This window comes from Marmota monax, unplaced genomic scaffold (genome assembly GCF_021218885.2).
Source record: "Marmota monax isolate L192 unplaced genomic scaffold, Marmota_monax_Labrador192_F-V1.1 WCK01_AAM20220418_F8-fsc00357, whole genome shotgun sequence".
Classification (NCBI taxonomy): domain Eukaryota; kingdom Metazoa; phylum Chordata; class Mammalia; order Rodentia; family Sciuridae; genus Marmota; species Marmota monax.
This window is the reverse complement of record NW_026694465.1, coordinates 838270-851470: the sequence shown is the minus strand read 5'-3', so window position 1 is coordinate 851470 and position 13201 is coordinate 838270. Positions and strand designations below refer to the sequence as shown.

The 13201-nt window shown below is 37.8% G+C and overlaps 1 protein-coding gene across 2 annotated transcripts in view; it reads left to right on the top strand.

Annotated features, from left to right (window-relative positions):
• LOC124075515 (catenin alpha-2) overlaps nucleotides 1–13201 on the top strand; it is a 102954-nt gene that overhangs the window by 36480 nt on the left and 53273 nt on the right. The gene's annotated exons all lie outside the window — the stretch shown is intronic.

Below are 13201 nucleotides of genomic sequence, written 5' to 3'. Positions count from 1 at the left end.
TTTCTAAATTTCAGGAATTGTGACCCAAGAGATTCCCAGCCCAGAAATCTGTGTTCTTGTCTAGGGTGGTCTGTTAGCAATTCACATTCAATACAGTGAAAACAACCCCCATGGCTCTTGATTCATTCTCACCCTCCTCTTTCTCTTGTAGCAAAGCAAATTCTAATGTGTATAGTGGATTTAACTGGGGATGAGGGCCATAATTAGATAGTTACAAGACAGGGGACACTGTAATGCTCATATTTTGTCTTGCACAGTCACCATTTTCCTGAGTGATATTGCCAGGTTTACTAAAAACACAAGTAGTAGTGGCAGCAGGTCAATCAGGTACCACTCTGTTATTGGCCAGGACATTGCTTAATATTGTGGCTGAAGTTCTATGTTATTCAAGACCACATTGGTTTAAGGCCATCAAGTAGAGAAAGAAATTTAATTTTTAATACCTACCTATTGCCAGGGTAGATCCTTTGCCACGTGATAGAAAAAGAAATTCCACAGACTTAGTAGAAACATGCCAATGTAAGGCATAGAGCAGGAAGCAACAGACATTTGAGTGCTCCAGGTTATGGTCTACCATCGCGAAGGTCCAAAGAGGATCCTAGAGTTGGATCAGTCAGATTACCTGTATCTTTTGCAGAGTAGAAATAAGTAATCTAGGCAGGTAATGAGTGATAAAATCCCTAGGCATTGTGTAAAAGAGTGATAGTTCCCTCTCTTTAAGGTCTCAGTTTCCATTGAGTAAAAATAAACAAATTATAGTATAACTGAGAATTAGATACTCTAATTATCTGTGTTAAGTTTTACTTATTGAAGAGGAAGCATGAGATTGAGAAAGAGATGGTAAGAGATTTGGAGACCCTAGAAAGCTCATTCTACTTTGGGAATTGTCTAATAAGCAAAATAGGAAACAACCAATCAGAGATTAAAATGAAGAGGACTCAAAGGAGATGCTGAATCAAGAAAGACTTTGTACCTAACACTACATTTCATATATGTGCTTTATGATCTGATAGTCTCACCCAGCCATCAAATGGCCCAGAAAATATGGACACATATTGATAGGACAAATGTGAATATAAAAGTCAGAACATCAAAGACACAGTAATTTTAATAGATTTGAACTTGGATTATAAAACATACAATTAGGACCATGCTCAGAGTTACACATTGCTTGAATTCATGGAGTTTGAGACCCATCCTCTATAAAATGTGATTAAAAGACTTATGTGATAGGATTTCTTTGAGTATGAAATAAATAGGCACAATATTTGCCATGTAGTAAGTGCTCAGTAAAAGACACTCTGATACTTATTAATCTTCATAAAAGAAATACCTCTGATCACATGGGATGGCAGCAATAGAAGGTTCATAAATGGGCCCAGAGCCTCCTACTTTGAAAATTCCTTGCAGACTATTCAGTCTTCTCTAGAATGTTAAAAATTGGGAAGGTCATTAAGTAGGAATCTTTTGAGGCTATGTTGGCACAACATCAAGCTAATTAATCAATCAAAGAAACTCTTCTTCAAAATTAAGTAAAAACAGCATTTTTATCTCAATGACAAAAGGGGAGCTTGAGTAATTCATCCAAACATTAATCAATTCAAAGTTAATTTCATTGACTGATTGCAAGTTGGTATGGACACTTGCCTGGTTCCACAAATAAGTTTTCTCAAAGATCAAGATATAGTGCACATTTCTTATGTATGTTTTTAAATCACCATCTGTTCAAAATGGAAAGATTAATTCACTTTTTACAAGGAAGAAAAGAGTTTCAGTATACCTCTCTTTCATGCATACTATTTACATTAGACATAGTCAATGATCATGGATGGGAACAAAATTTAGATGCCCCCTGTCTTTATCATTTTTCACACCATCCTCTTTTTTTGAAAGTTTTTGCAGCATGAATTATGAACATGGCCCAAGATAGTAAGAACAAAGTACTTGTATAATGTAGTACTTGCAAATTTGTCTTTGAGATCTGTCACGTGGTCTATGTGATTAACTTGCAGCAGACAGCATTACTTATTGAGTCAGCCTACTTTAGCCTGTAATTATATGATGACAAATCGGAGAAGTAGAATTATGGCTCTTAAGTTGGAAATAAGAGGGTGCATTGAATTGCTGAGATGATAGATGGTCGAACTTTTGACCAGCAAAGTGTGATAAGCTGTTCAAAATTGTGAAGGAGGCAAACTTTGTCTTTGAAAAGAGGCATTAGCTCTTCTCAGCAGCCATTCCTCCATGTTAATGGTCCTATTTTGTGTTCTCATTCAGAGAAATTCTTCCTTTTTGTAAATGATAAATTAATCTAAAAGGAGGTTAAAGTGGGAAATACATTTTTTTATACCCTCCTTCAACATTGCTGTCAAATTCTGGAATTAGAGTATTTCTTATTTCCCTTGTATGTCCTTGTCTATTGTTCATCTACATTTTTAAAAAATCATTTCTCTTATTGGTGCATAATTCTACATGATAGTGGGAATCCTTATGCCTTATTTGTTCATGCACGTAACTTATTTTGATCAATTCATTCCCCTGTGCCTCACCTTTCCCTTCCCTCCTCCCTTCCCTGATCTACTTGTTCTACTATATGTGCCCCCCTTCCATTATTATTATTATCATTATTTTAATTAATGCATGATAATTATATATAAAAGCTGTATTCACTGTGCTATAGTCGTACATGGTTGTAGCAAAATTTGATTGATTTTGTTCCCTAGTCCTTCTCCATGCCCTTGGTTCTTCACCCTCCTCTCAATCCCCTTTCTCTACTTTATTGGTCTCCCTTCTATTTTCATGAGATCCCCCTTTTTATTTCTTTTCCCCCCATTTCTCTCCATTTTCCACGTTTGAGAGAAAACATTTGCCCCTTGACTTTCTGAGTCTGGCTTATTTCACTTAGCTAATGTTTTCCAGTTCCATCTATTTACCAGCAAATGACATAATTTCATTCTTCTTTATGGTTGAGTAAAACTCCATTGTGTATATATACCACATTTTCTTCATTTATTTTTCAGTTGACTGGCACCTAGACAAGTTCCATAACTTGGCTAATTTGAATTGTGCTGCTACAAACATTGTTATGCATATATCACTGTAGTGGGCTGATTTTAGTTTTTTTTCTATAAATACCAAGGAATGGGATAGCTGGGTTACATGGTGTCTGAAATATCTACATTTTAAGGGGGTGCAAGAGAAGAAATGGGAATAGGTAATGATGACAGCAATCTGATAATTCATGAAGGTTATCTTGCCCTCTGATCCTAGATGTGCCATCTTTTTCGGGGGGAGAGTGGGTACCAGGGACTGAACTCAGGGGTACTTGTCCACTGAGTCACATACCCAGCCCTATTTTGTATTTTATTTAGACACAGGTTCTCACTGAGTTGCTTAACACCTCCCGTTGATTAGGCTGGCTTTTGAACTCACGATCCTCCCAAGCGGCTGGGATTATAGGTGTGTGCCACTGAGCCCAGCTTATATGTGACATAAACCTTTTCTTCACAGACGGATGTAGTTAAAACTGGTCAGTGACACTTTGGGACACTTAACCTTGGCAACAGAATGTATTATCTGGAGTCATATAGATCTGATTTAAAAATATGTGCTTGGTAAATTTGTGCAATTTTGAGGTCACTCTCTTAACCTCTCTATGCCTCAGCTCTTTGCATATAGAGGGATGATGCACAGCTTTCTGCCTCCAAATACCATTAGGAGAACCACATTATATAAGGAACCACACAGGATGTGTCATATAACTGTGCTGAGATTATTAAGCTGGTGATGATGATGACGCTTCTAGCTTGAGATAGTCATTCATTAGAAGGCTGGCAAGTAATTTTGCCTAAAAAAGTTGGATAATTCAGGCAATCATGGGGGTTTTTATTTGAATTAGTGGGAAAGTTACCTCAATTTTCTGATTCACTTCATTTTCTAGCCTGACACTAATTCCAGTCAAATGACCCACTTTTTAACTACTTATATTTGTTTTCATGCTTTAAAACTAAGTGAGTAAAAGTGGGCTCATTGTGGTTTTAGCCCCTTTAATCATTTTTTAATAAAAAATTCTTGTACTTGAAGGCTTAATATTGGAGTCTTTACTCTGTGTTTAAGTAGGGAAGCCTAGCCAGTTTGGGACCCATACACTTCAAAAGTTATTTTTCTCCCAGAGATTGGAAAAATAACTGTATCAAATGCCCCTGGAGATTTAGGTTCGACTGGAGATTTAGATCTATTTGAATGTTTGCTGGCTTGTATCAGTGATTTCTTCTTTCATTTTAACAGATAGAGTTTATTACATTAATCAAAACAGATGGTTGACTATTCAGAGGAAAGCCTGGGAACCTGGGGTGAAGGGTAGCAGTGCATGTGGATTTGAATCTCTGATGCCCCCAATTTGAGCCCCAGCTCAGCCAGATCAACAATCTGGAGAACAAGGTTGGAATGGATGGAAGCAGCAGAAACTCTCAGACTGCCCCGGTGATCACATCACACAAACAGAAAAGCTGATTTGTCTCCTTTCCCCTTGGCTATGAAAATAATTTCTCTCATGTTCCCTTAGTTTGAGGAAATGAACAATTGCATGTTATATATTTTGTATTGAATTTGATTTTAATGTGGCCAGCCTGTATATTTTTTTTCACATTACAAAGGCTTCAATGTGTTAACATTTCAAACTGCTGAGTTACATTGATAAGACCTAATTAAAACTCATGTGTTGAATTTTAATTTGATTAACTTGCAAATTTTGCAGTTTGTGATCTACTGTTTATAGATAACCTTTTTTTAAATTCCAGTTTCAGAAAAGGTCAATTATGAATTTTTAAAAGCCAAGAGCATTTTAAGAATATTTAGGAAAATACTCCAGATCATTGATAGCTACATAAGCAGAAACAAATGTAATGACACTTGCACCCAAGTCACACATCATTAAGTGCATTATGCGGGTCGAGTACCCCTACAGTCAAAATAACATCTTCCTGTCCGAATCTGCTTTGAAAGGGCCAGTTTTCCTTCAGACTTGTGTCCTTAAAAATGCTTGTCATTTCTGGCAATTCCTCTTGAATTATGTTGATGCAGTGAGTTGGAAAATGTTTAAGCAGTCAATCAAAAGGTATTTATTGGGTTTCTGGGCCGAGCAGGATATGAAGGTCTGTACCTTAAGAAAGGAGAGAGAAGCCAGGAGCAGGGCTTTACTAGAAATTAATGAGAGAGCAAGGCAAGGCAGATAATATCCAAGCACTAAATTGTGCATTGGAAACTCAAGTGCTGTAGTTGACAGAAAAATGTACACCCTTCCATGCACAAATTAACCTTTTGGGATAATGAAAGGTACATTGTTTTCCATCTGGGGACTGAATGTTGAGTGTTGAGTCTGCCACTAGTCTGTTGTGTTTTTTGTATTTGTTTTTTTTTTAAGGACCTGTGCCATCTAAATAAAATGATCAGCTCTTTTATATATGGAGGACAAATGAGTCTAGAAGAGTTTTAGGACATCAAATAGGGAAGCTTCAAAGGAAAAAAAAAAGTGTACATTTAACTTCTTCATATCTAAGCCTATTGAAATCCAATGGAATGACTGCCTTGTTATTAATGTTGTACCAAAAATGTGAGCTTATGACAAACTCTTTTGTATATTATACATCTTTTTAAAGCATACAAAAAAGACCTTAAATATTTTTCTTTTTTTTATTTTTTAATTTTTTTTATTGGTTGTTCAAAACATTACAAAGCTCATGACATATCATCTTTCATACATTTGATTCAAGTGAGTTATGAACTCCCATTTTTACCCCAAATACAAATTGCAGAATTACATCAGTTACACATTCACATTTTTACATAATGCCATATTTGTGACTGTTGTATTCTGCTGCCTTTCCTATCCCCTACTATCCCCCCTCCTCTCCCCTCCCATCTTCCCTCTCTACCTCATCTGTTGTTGTTCAGTTCTCTCCCTTGTTTTTCCCCCCCTTTCCCCTCACAACCTCTTATATTTGATTTCATATAACATTGAGGGTTTCCTTCCATTTCCATGCAATTTCCCTTCTCTCTCCCTTTCCCTCCCACCACTCATCTCTGTTTAATGTTAATCTTTTCCTCATGCTCTTCCTCCCTGCTCTGTTCTTAGTTGCTCTCCTTAAATCAAAGAAGAAATTTGGCATTTGTTTTTTAAGGATTGGCTAGCTTCACTTAGCATAATCTGCTCTAATGCCATCCATTTCCCTGCAAATTCCATGATTTTGTCATTTTTTAGTGCTGCATAATACTCCATTGTGTATAAATGCCACATTTTTTTTATCCATTCATCTATTGAAGGGCATCTAGGTTGGTTCCACAGTCTAGCTATTGTGAATTGTGCTGCTATGATCATTGATGTGGCAGTATCCCTATAGCACGCTCTTTTAAGGTCCTAAGGGAATAGTCTGAGAAGGGCAATAGCTGGGTCAAACGGTGGTTCCATTCCCAGCTTTCCCAGGAATCTCCATACTGCTTTCCATATTGGCTGCACCAATTTGCAGTCCCACAAGCAATGTACAAGTGTGCCCTTTTCCCCACATCCTCGCCAGCACTTATTGTTGTTTGACTTCATAATGGCTGCCAATCTTACTGGAGTGAGATGGTATCTTAGGGTGGTTTTGATTTGCATTTCTCTGACTGCTAGAGATGGTGAGCATTTTTTCATGTACTTGTTGATTGATTGTATGTCCTCCTCTGAGAAGTGTCTGTTCAGGTCCTTGGCCCATTTGTTGATTGGGTTGTTTGTTCTCTTATTGTCTAATTTTTGGAGTTCTTTGTATACTCTGGATATTAGGGCTCTATCTGAAGTGTGAGGAGTAAAGATTTGTTCCCAGGATGTAGGCTCCCTATTTACTTCTCTTATTGTTTCTCTTGCTGAGAGTTTAAGTAAGTCCCATTTGTTTATTCTTGTTATTAACTCTTGGGCTATGGGCGTCCTATTAAGGAATTTAGAGCCCGACCCCACAATATGTAGATCGGAGCCAACATTTTCTTCTATCAGGCGCAGAGTCTCTGATTTTATATCAAGCTCTTTGATCCATTTTGAGTTAACTTTTGTGCATGGCGAGAGAAAGGGGTTCAGCTTCATTTTGTTGCATATGGATTTCCAGTTTTCCCAGCACCATTTGTTGAAGATGCTATCCTTCCTCCATTGCATGCCTTTAGCCCCTTTATCAAATATAAGGTAGTTGTAGTTTTGTGGATTGGTCTCTGTGTCCTCTATTCTGTACCATTGGTCCACCTGCCTGTTTTGGTACCAGTACCATGCTGTTTTTGTTACTATTGCTCTGTAGTATAGTTTGAAGTCTGGTATCGCTATACCGCCTGATTTACACTTCCTGCTTAGAATTGCTTTTGCTATTCTGGGTCTTTTATTTTTCCATATGAATTTCATGATTGCTTTCTCTATTTCTACAAGAAATGCCATTGGGATTTTGATTGGCATCGCATTAAACCTGTAGAGAACTTTGGGTAATATCGCCATTTTGATGATGTTAGTTCTGCCTATCCATGAAGAGGGTACATTTTTCCATCTTCTAAGATCTTCTTCTATCTCTCTCTTTAGGGTTCTGTAGTTTTCATTGTACAAATCTTTCACCTCTTTTGTTAGGTTGATTCCCAAGTATTTTATTTTATTTTTTTTGAGGATATTGTGAATGGAGTGGTTGTCCTCATTTCCATTTCAAAGGATTTGTCGCTGATATACAGGAATGCCTTTGATTTATGCATGTTGATTTTGTATCCTGCCACTTTGCTGAATTCATTTATTAACTCTAGCAGTTTCTTTGTAGACCCTTTTGGGTCTGTTAGATATATTATCATATCATCCGCAAATAGTGATAATTTAAGTTCTTCTTTTCCTATTTTTATGCCTTTAATTTCTTTCATCTATCTAATTGCTCTGGCCAGTGTTTCAAGAACTATGTTGAACAGAAGTGGTAAGAGAGGGCATCCCTGTCTTGTTCCAGATTTTAGGGGGAATGCCTTCAGTTTTTCTCCATTTAGAATGATGCTAGCCTGAGGCTTAGCATATATAGCTTTTACAATGTTGAGGTAAGTTCCTGTTATCCCTAGTTTTTCTAGTGTTTTGAACATAAAGGGATGCTGTATTTTGTCGAATGCTTTTTCTGCATCTATTGAGATCATCATATGGTTCTTATCTTTAAGTCTATTGATGTGATGAATAACATTTATTGATTTCCATTTATTGAACCAGCCTTGCATCCCAGGGATGAATCCTACTTGATCATGGTGCACAATTTTTTTGATATGCTTTTGTATTCGATTCGCCAAGATTTTATTAAGAATTTTTGCATCTAAGTTTATTAGAGATATTGGTCTGTAGTTTTCTTTCTTTGAAGTGTCTTTGTCTGGTTTCAGGATCAGGGTGATATTGGCCTCATAGAATGAATTTGGAAGAGCTCCTTCTTTTTCTTGAAAAAGCTTGAAAAGTATTGGTATTAAGTCTTCTTTGAAGGTTTTGCAAAACTCCGCTGTATACCCATCCGGTCCAGGGCTTTTCTTGGTTGGTAGTCTTTTGATGGCTTCTTCTATTTCTTCCTTTGTTATTGGTCTGTTTAAATTGTGTGTGTCTCCCTGACTCAATCTGGGCAGATCATATGACTTAAGAAATTTATCGATATCTTCACTATTTTCTATTTTATTGGAATACAGGGTTTCAAAATACTTTCTAATTATCTTCTGTATTTCTGTAGTGTCTGTTGTGATATTGCCTTTTTCATCCCGTATGTTAGTAATTTGAATTCTCTCTCTTCTTCTCTTCGTTAGCATGGCTAAGGGTCTGTCGATCTTATTTATTTTTTCAAAGAACCAACTTTTAGTTTTATCAATTTTTTCAATGTTTTTTTTGTTTCAATTTCGTTGATTTCCACTCTGATTTTGATTATTTCTTGTCTTCTACTACATTTGCTGTTGTTTTGCTCTTCCTTTTCTAGGGATTTGAGATGAAGTGTGAGTTCATTTATTTGTTGGTTTTTTTTTTTTTTTTGAGGAATGAACTCCAGGAAATGAATTTCCCTCTTAAAACTGCTTTCATTGTGTCCCATAGATTCTGGTATGTTGTGTCTGTATTGTCATTTATCTCTAAGAATTTTTTTTAATTTCCTCCTTTATGTCTTCTGTAACCCATTGGTCATTCAGTAGCATATTGTTCATTTTCCAGGTGATGCAGGATTTTTCCTTCCTTCTTTTATCATTGATTTCCAGTTTCATTCCATTATGATCAGATATGGTGCATGGTATTATCTCTACAGCTTTATATTTACTAAGAGTTGCCCTATGGCATAATATATGGTCTATCTTTGAGTAGGATCCATGTGCTGCTGAGAAGAACGTGTATCCACTTGATGATGGTTGATATATTCTATATATGTTAAGTCTAGGTTATTGATTGTGCTATTGAGTTCTATAGTTTCTTTATTCAGCTTTTGTCTAAAGGATCTGTCTAATGGCAAGAGCGGTGTGTTGAAGTCACCCATAATTATTGTGTTGTAGTCTATTTGACTCTTGAACTTGAGGAGAGTTTGTTTTATGAATGTTGCAGCACCATTGTTTGGTGCACACAAATTGATAATTGCTATGTCTTGTTGGTGGATGGTTCTTTTTAACAGTATATAGTGTCCTTCTTTATCCCTTTTGATTAACTTAGGTTTGCAGTTGATTTTATTCGATATGAGTATGGCCACTCCTGCTTGCTTCTGAGGGCCATGTGAGTGGTATGATTTTTCCCAACCTTTCACCTTCAGCCTGTGTATGTCTTTTCCTATCATATGAGTCTCCTGAAGGCAGCATATTGTTGGATTTTTTTTAATCCAGGTTACTAGCCTATGTCTCTTGATTTGTGAATTTAAGCCATTAACATTTAAGGTTACAATTGAAATATGGTTTGTACTTCCAGTCATGTTTATTTATTTATTTATTTTTGTTTGGCTAGTTTTTCCTCTTTGGTTATTTTTCTCCCCCTTTACTGAGATACCTCCCACTGTTAATATTGGGCACTATTTTTCAATTTCTCTTCTTGTAGTATTTTGCTCAAAATGCTTTGCAGTGCTGGTTTTCTGGCTGTGAATTCTTTTAGCTTTTGTTTATCATGAAATATTTTAATTTCATTGTCAAATCTGAAGCTTAATTTTGCTGGATACAGTATTCTTGGTTGGAATCCATTATTTTTCAGCGTTTGAAATACGTTGTTCCAGGATCTTCTCGCTTTCAAAGTCTGTGATGAAAAATCAGTCGTTAACCTAATTGGTTTACCCCTGAATGTAATCTGTCTTCTTTCTCTGGTAGCTTTTAATATTCTCTCCTTGTTCTGTATGTTGGCTATCTTCATAATTATATGTCTTGGAGTTGGTCTATTAAGGTTTTGAATGTTTGGGGTCCTGTAGGCTTCCAGGATTTGGCAATCCATTCCATCTTTCATCTCTGGGAAGTTTTCTAGGATTATTTCATTTAATAGGTTGTCCATTCCTTTGGTTTGAACCTCTATACCTTCTTCTATCCCAATGACTCTCAAGTTTGGTTTTTTTATGATATCCCATAACTCTTGGATAGATTGCTCGTGAGATTTAAGCATCCTTTCTGTGTTGACTATATTCTTTTCAAGTTGATAAACCTTGTCTTCATTATCTGATGTTCTGATTTCTACTTGATCTAGTCTATTTGTAATATTCTCGTCAGAGTTTTTAATTTGGTTTATGGTTTCCTGCATTTCTAGGATTACTGTTTTTTTTTTTTTTTTTTAATCTCTATCTCCTGGTAAAGCTCGTTCTTTGCAGTTTGAATTTGTTTGTTTAATTCATTTTCAAAATATACTTTCATTGCTTGGACTTGCTGTCTCATGTCTTCTCTAATATTCCGTTCCATCTGAGTTAGGTATTCCTTGAGTTCTTTCCCTGTCCATGTTTCTGATGCTTCTAGGTCCTCCTGTAGATTTAAGTTGTCCTGCATTGTTTGTAATCATTTTTTCCCTTGTTTTTTCATGTTGTTCACGTTACTTTCCAGCTGTGTTTGACTGCTGTGTAATTGCTTTCTCCTATAAATTTGTTTTGGTTTTGTATATCTCTGTTGTCTCTCCTTTGTGGTGGGAGATTATGCCTAGAAATGTTGGGCTTTATTGTACTTTAAAGCTGATTCATTCTATTCATAAAAGGCTTCCGGGTTCTGTATGCATATTGTGATTTGTTGTTTGTTCTTAGGACTATATGTTTAGGTTAGGTGCTATGATGGTATGAGGGTTAGTATGTCTTGGCTACTTTAGAAGATTGCTCTACTGAAGGGGGACACTAACAGGTGATTGGATCAGGGTGTTGGTATTAGCTAGGTATTTAGGAGCCCTATAGACAGCCTCGCAACATTCATCTATTTGCATTTAGACAATTACACGTAATGGAAGACGTAATGCTTGGGATGAAAGTTGGGGGGTAGGGGAATGAAGGTGCTCTTAAAAAGAAAGAAGGAGAGAGAGATAGATAGATTAGATGAGAATGAAAAGAACAATAAAACTTGAAACGGGAAAGAAAGAAAGAAGGAAAAGGGGAGAAAGGAACAGAGAGAGAAGAAGAAAAAAAAATTGAAGTCTTAGAGATCCATTTTCTTCTCCTCCAGTAGGCTGGGCTGTGCCCTCCGAGCGGAGCCTCTGCCCTCTGCGTGCAGATAGCAATCCCTGTAAGGCGGCTCCTGGAAGACTCTCAGTCTTGTCAGTCCAGAGCCGTTTCACTTCTCCGGCCCTTCCCCCCCTTCCTCCTGTCAGCCAGCCAGTCAGGTCCTGTTCACTAGAAGTGGTTCCCTAGAGATCTAGTTACACTTGCAGCCCCACTGCGCGTCCCATTTAAGCCCCAGTGATGTGGTAAACTGGCGGCTAAGACCTTGGGAGTCACTGCTGGTGATATGGGGGGTTGGGGGTCGGGAATCCCCTCTGCTTCCCTACAGACACGTCCCCAGAAAGATCCCTGAGGTTTCCTGGCTGCTTGTATCTGGATGGGGTGGGAGTCACACACCTGCTGAAGTGGATTCTGCTGGGGAGGAATTCTGTCGGCCGAACTCCGATGAGGTCACCTCTCTGCTATGGCAGGCCCCAGGCTCCTTGCCGGAGTGTCCGAAGGGAGGGGTGGGACTGGTCCGTCCCCGGTTGGCCTCAGCTCCCAGCTCGCTATTTCATGAAGGCTTGGCTAAAGACCTCTTCCTGCCAAGCTGCGTCTCAGAGGCTAGCCACCCAGTCACGGTGGCTGCGGGCGGGCAGGCGGCCATGCTGCGGCGCGCGGACAGCGGCTGGTGGATCTGGACCTCTGTGTCTTGTGGCGGGGATTCACTCATCTGGGGCAAACTGTCACTTCCAAAAATCCTAGTAACTCCCGGCCCGTCTCTCTTCGGTGGAATTTTGCTAGGAGATTCTCCGCAAGTAGAATCTAAGCGTATCTATGCGTCTTTCTGACCCCATCACTGAAGGGGTATTGAAAGCGCTGCCTCTCCACCCACCGCCATGTTGGATCTCTCCTTAAATATTTTTCAAAATTCAGTATTTTAAATATTTTAGCTAGACTGTTTATACATTCTTTCTTTTTAATATATGAGTTATAATTTGCCCACATGCACACACTGATACTTAATAGTCACCAACAGGATGCATGGAAGTTAGTAGACCTGACTGCTTGTTGATAAGAAGATGCAACATCTGGGTAGCCGCTTGTCCAAAGACACATGCCAATCATATGAAGACATCTTTTCAATGGATTTATGAAACCCAGCACCAAGATACACAGCTTGGTGTGCAGTATTTTTTATTTCAGTGAGTCTTGCTGACTGTACCAGGGATCCTTGTGGAGCATGTAAGCTACATGTTCTCATATGGTGAGCTGGTGGTGCACAAGGTGTTAACTGGGTTTGAGTTAAATTTCTACAGCTTATAAATTGTGTGTAATATTAGGAATTAAATCAATTTCTCTAGGCCACGATATCATCCTTAATAAAATGGGGATAATAATGATATTACAATGATTAAAAGTAGATTGTTATTATGTGTACACAGACTATCACAGCTCCAGTATACATGTAAGTACACAAGCAATGAGGCCAATCTTCAGTTTATAACTAACCACATGGACTCTGGGATCTTCCCTTTTCTTGTTGACAACTGAATAATAAGCTAAGGAGAGGTGGAAAG